At 35.8% G+C, this 6,292-nt stretch overlaps 1 pseudogene; it reads left to right on the top strand.

Moving 5' to 3' along the window:
• The first annotated feature begins 1,164 nt into the window (after positions 1-1,164).
• LOC110936301 lies at positions 1,165-5,848 on the top strand (annotated as a pseudogene).
• The last annotated feature ends 444 nt before the right edge of the window (positions 5,849-6,292 follow it).

Here is a 6,292-nt window from a genome sequence, read left to right as displayed (position 1 = left end):
TTCTTCCGCGTTTTATTTTTGTACGATCTATAATTTATTCGTTTGAAGGTTTAAGCATTATTTAGGGATACTATACAGTATATTTACCCTTGTTGACATTTATAACCCTCGAATTTATATACTTTCAAGGTTTGTCAAAATTAGTCCTTTATTTATTATAGATGCCACGTGTAAACAAATGACACGTGTTAACACATTATTGGACACAAAAATTCGAGGTGTTACAAAAGCTCATGAACATAATGATGATGATTTTTCATTATTTAAACACTTAGTTATTTAAATCGTATTTTTAAGCCTAATATAACAAGATCATCACTTATTTAAGTTACTACACTAAATAAACAACATGCTCAACTTAAATTATAAGTTTAAACAACTTATTTTAACCAAGATAAGCAAGATCATACAACTCATACAACTCTAAACACATAATAATCACATATTACTTCACATTTAGTAGTTTGTTAAGTTTTGGTTTAGGGTTTTAAGTGGAATTTTTCTTTGATTTCAAGATGATCAACAAGTACTTTAATAATCTACATATGATAACAAACTTAAAAAAGATGGTTAGTGAGAGCTTACAACTTTACACAAGATTATAAGATGATTAAGAAGAAGATTAAGCTCCAACCAAAGCCCCAGGTATGCTCCATGTATAAGTGATGCTTAGATGGTCTTGTATAGGCTTAATTTAGATGAAAATGGGGTGTTTAATCAAAGAAAATGGTGGTATTATTGTGGTGGTTTGAGGCCGAGACCAAGAACCAGGGGAAGGGAGTGTTGGTTGATATTTTGAATGATAAAAATGAGTATGACGGTGATATGAATAATTGAAAGAAGTAATGTGTTTAATAAATAATTTCACATACCATGCTCTTCATATCTAGCACCATACTCTAAATTTTTTGTAGGTGATCTTGTGGTAGGGTCCACCATGACCGATTGGGGGTTATAGGTTTAGATTAATATTTTTTTGTTATATATATATATATATATCTATATCTATACTACTTTATAAAGCATATCCAAAGGACTTCTTAAAGTCATAAAAATTCCTTTAAATCACCCCTAAAGCATGGTTTACAACCCTCTAAAGCACATTATAATTTACAATCCCAATTATACCCTTCACTAAAAAAAACACACGGGGTACAACATCAGATGCATAATGTACTACTCATTAAAAAAAACACGGTATCACTCTCATTAGGGTTTCAGATTTCTCATCTCATTCCTATCCGCCTCCCTCTCTCTCTCTCTCTCTCGGCGATTCAGAAACCCCAAGCTCTCTCTCTCGGAGATTCAGAAACCCCAAGCATTCCTACCACTCGACAATCGTCAGGTAAGCTTAAATTGTTGATTGTGCAACTGAGCTTTTAGATCTAGGCTTTCTCTGTGACACCAGATCGATGATTATCTCTCTATCTGACACCGGATCTGTGTAGTATTTCAGACATGCGCTGCGTTCGTCAACGATGGTGGGTGTGGGTGGAAGATGATGACGTTGGTTGGTGGCCAGATTGGTACCATCCTTACCAGATCTACCTTTTTGTTTGGTATTTGTGTAGTTTATGTTTATACGCTGTTAAATTTCATGTATTTATGTTAGATCTGCGAAAAATTTTCAGATCTGTGTTGGTTCTGGGTTTTTATAATGTTTTGTGAACTGAGTGATAAAATTTTCAGATCTGTGTATAGATAATGTGAATGGAGTGATAAAATTTTCAGATCTCATACCGTCGTAGCGACCGAAGATGGTCTCTCTTTTTCTTTTGGGTGGAATAAACACGGCCAGCTTGGTACAGGCTCAACAAAAACGGGTGAGCTCACCAAACTACTTGTTTTATCGAGACCATAGTTTTTAATTACTTAACCCCTAAATAACCTGATAACTAAAAGCAGAATCTATTTTTTTTTTGTAGAATTTGAGTTAGACCCAGTCCGCTGTTTGGTAACTGAAGTCACAAAGGTTGCTTGTGGAGCAGACTTTACTGTTTGGTTGACTTCTGATGAAGGTGCTTCTATACTGTATGGTGCACGTATTTTTGTTCATAATGTTAGTTTGATATATGGTAAATTAGACCAAATGTAACTTGAATCTACGTTGTTTATGGTTTCTAGAACTGCTGGACTTCCATAGTATGGTCAACTTGGACATGGATCTGACATGGAGGTAACATTTTTGTCATAGTTGTCTTCTTTTTAGTTATTTTAATTTAAAATTATAATGATTATGAGATCATAATTTTTTTATCTTATTTTCAGTATAATACTAAAGATAGCTCTGCTACCCGCTGCAATATCTTCTTTTGCCGACGAAACCATTGTAAACATGGCGTGTGGATCAAATCACACAGGTTTTTAACTTTTTATATTAATCTTGTTTGTTTTTATTCTTCTGTATCTAATGTGGTTGTGTTCAGTTGCTGTGGAGTCAAAGGGCTACGTTTACACATAAGCTTTCTTGCACTCTTGTTACCAAATATTGATGAAATGAAAGGTTTTGATGATTAATTGATGTGGTTCCTCATTACTAAACACTTTCTTCGTAAATTTGTTCTAGGTGGGGCTTTGGAGGATATGGAAGGTTGGTACTTCTTATTTTAAGTACCGTTAGTAACTTATTTTTACCATCCCGTTACATTTTAATTTTATTATACAATATAAAATGATACAGGCTTGGGAATAGAGAGCAAAAGGACAAGTTTACCCCTCGTCGTGTTGATGTTTTCACCAAGCATAATGTTTTACGTCCAGGTGCAGTCGTTTCTGCTGGTTCTGCAAACTCTACTGTTACTGGTGGTACGCGCTTTTGTTATTTGCATCTTGGACAAAATTTAATGGTGATCGTTTACGTTCTCTTGGATTGAGTGGCAAATTTGTAATTTCAGGTGCAGGGCAGATGTACATGCGTGGCAAGATTAAGAACACCGGTGATGATTTGATGTACCCTAAACCGCTCTTGGATCTCAGGTTTCCACCTTCTAGCTATCTGATTCTAAGCATCACACACGCATTTTCAAAACGTGCATACAAAACACGTTAATGTTTTTACATCGTGTGATTATTATGTTATCGTGCAGTGTTGCATGTGGTTTCGCACATTCTTTGGTGGTTGTGGACCGAACAAATGCCGGTGATCAACTTGATCTGGTAAACCGAACTTGTAACTTAGAATCATTTTATTCCAAATATTTTTTAAATATTTACTGGAATACGTCACTGGTTCTGTGCAGCTTGAAATTTATGATGGTGAAGGCGTCGAAGAACCTAGGGCGGAACTATCACCCGCCAAACAAACAAAAAAAATGAGCTGCTGCTGCAAAAACATCCAACAAGAGGAAGAAATCCAAAGAAGCTTTTAATCCAGAAGACGAAGAGGAAAACAACAATGAAGAAGACGATGATGATAGTGACTCAGAAGCTAACGTTGTTGCTGAAAAAAAGAGTAAAAGAGGCGGGAAGGCTTCTAGCAGAGGCCATGGAAGAGGCCGCCCTCCTGCTGCCAAAAAGGAGGATGGTGGAGCTGCATCGGCTAAGAGAGGAAGAGGAAGACCAAAGGCATGAGCTGACCTTGGGGTGTATGTGGTTTATAATGTATCGTGTTCACTAACTTTGTATTCTGATTCACTTGGTATGTGGATCGAACGTGAGCGAGCTAACAGTTTATAATCTATCTTTGTTACTACTAATATCATGGATGCAGGATCTGTAACTTGTTCTCCAGCACAAGACCAAATTCTTCAAAGAAAAAGTTCTAGAAAAAACGTAATTTCTGTTTCATGAGTAGGGCTTTTTGTTTGGTTGAATCGGTTACTGAATTAGGGTTTTGTTTGTAGTTGGATAGATTCATACTGAATAGATCAGCGATGGATTTTGATTACGCGCATTGCATGCTAACACAGTCCAAAAAGGTAAGGAGAATCCGATTGCAAGCTCACCGGCGAAGGAAGCGTACAGGAAGTGGTTGGTGGACAGCCTCAACATGAACAGAACCAGGATTCTAGCTTTCAAGAACAAGCCTCCGACACCAACAGATGCGGTTCCAAGCGGGTGACCTTCGGTGTAGCAGGCGAAGCCAGTAAAGGCCCGTAGTTACATCCCTCATGTGATTATTTACAATACTTGTTTGTGCTTAAATTCAAATTTGTATTATTGTTTAAAGTCCTAAAATGTTTGGTTACAGACTTTGGAAAGGACATCTGATGCACCCGATATTCAAGATGATTACTACTTGAATCTGTTAGATTGGGGGAGCAACAACGTCCTTATTGCCCTAGGAAATACGGTGTATCTATGGGATGCTGCAGATGGTAACACGTCGGAACTTATGACTTTAGATGACGATGTGGGTCCAGTCACGAGTGTTAAGTGGGCACCAGATGGCCGCCACATCTCAGTCGGATTAAACAATTCGAAAGTCCCTCTGGGATTCCACCTCAAATAAACTGGTACTGATCTGGTCCTTAGAACTTTTATGATAAAGTTTTATATTACAGATATGTAACAGAAGGATGTTATTGGACAGGATTGTCACATGTTTCTATATCAAGTTACATAGCAGTGTATTCAAGATATGGTCCTCTGGAAGCTGGTACCAGGAGGTTAGCGCTCTAATCTCAGCCTCAAAAATTCTACTTTACATCATTACATTGAGAATGAAATCATTTTTTTTAAAAGGGGGGCATATATGACAACTTTTGACCTGTATACTTCTGAATGCGTCAATTCGGGTTATTTAACAAATAATTAGCCTGCACAGCCTCCTTAAGCATTTTATTCAGCAGTTAAATTGTTATTAAAGTAACATAGTTCGTGTACTAATATTTGTCGTATTTATCATTTACCATTTTTTAGAAATTGGCCAACGTTTGTTTCGTGTCAACCCATCTCGAATGTCACAGGGTGGTCCGTCTTATGTTTGGGTGTTATTAGCATCTTGCGTGAGGTGTATTCCTCTTATGAGTGTTGTCAAGATTGCTAGGTAATTAAGCTTAAAACTATAGGTGACCTCAAAAGTCAACTTTGCTTTCTTTAATGTTCTCATTCTGTTTTACGGATCCAACCAAGTGCCACCATGAGTCTTTGTTTCCCAAAATTGTTATTCTGTATGCACTATTATTGATTGTCTCGCACAAGAGTAATTTCATAATGTATATTAAGAATTCCCACCAATTTTGTAAGGGGGGAAGAAACTGTCTGTTCTTGCTGGTTATTTTATAGTTTTTGTTCTCATGTTATTAGAATTTACTGGTGGTACCGTGCATTATTAGCTGCATTTTTACCTACTGTCTGGTAACGGATATTCCTTCCTAAACAAAGGATATGGGAGTCTTTTTTCATCTTTGACCACAAGGTTACATTTGAGTTTCAAGCTTACATCAATAGTTGAGAAGTTATTAGTTGCCAATGTTTCAAAAGCAATTGCATTTGTTATCTTTTATACTATTTGGAGTAAATAAATAGTGTATGTCATCTTTATCTCAGGTTGGATACTTGTGGAGTGCATGGAATGTGTTATCACCAAAGGACATCCATTTTTGGTCATATGCCACACAAGAACATGTATAATGACGATAGAAATTTACCTAAAATCCATATTAAAAGCATTATTATACATAAAGGTTATAATTATGTTGCAAGTTATTGAAATATGCATAGTTTATGATTCTTATAAATCTGGTTTCAAAATGTATTTTTTTATTTGTTTTGTAAATCACATTTGGATGTTGTGTTCTTTCCCAAAAGTGCGGAGGGCATTTAGACTTTTCAACAAGAGGGTTGGCATTATGAGCCGAACCTCCCTTCTGAAAGAAATTACTTATGAACTATGTTGGCTTTTCTTCATTGCTTACAATTAGTCAAACATAGCTATTTGTATTCAAATTATCAATCGAAGAAGTAATATATCTCTAATAATAGTTAAGTAATATATAATGGTTGTGTTTTTCCCTTTAATTTTTTTTTCGCGTAAATCGACAATATTATTCCACACGAAAAAGAACAATTACAAAGCAATGACAGGTAGTCGGGCAACAAGTTGTATTACTTTATGATAATTAAGATATGTGCTAACCTTTCAAATTATTTTATTATTTATAAACTTTAACCAATGGCATGTGGTTGAGTAGAATATGCCAAGCGTTACGTAACTACAAATATTTTATTAGAAATATAGTCTACATTTGTGCTGCACATCTACATGGGGTATGACTTTCTGACAAGAACACATAACACGAGACGAATTTAACATGAAATTTGCGAGTTTAAGTTTAGTCTAAACAAGTCG

This window comes from Helianthus annuus, chromosome 11, assembly GCF_002127325.2.
Source record: "Helianthus annuus cultivar XRQ/B chromosome 11, HanXRQr2.0-SUNRISE, whole genome shotgun sequence".
NCBI lineage: Eukaryota > Viridiplantae > Streptophyta > Magnoliopsida > Asterales > Asteraceae > Helianthus > Helianthus annuus.
The sequence above is the reverse complement of the archived record's forward strand: the minus strand, read 5'-3'. Positions and strand labels throughout refer to the sequence as shown.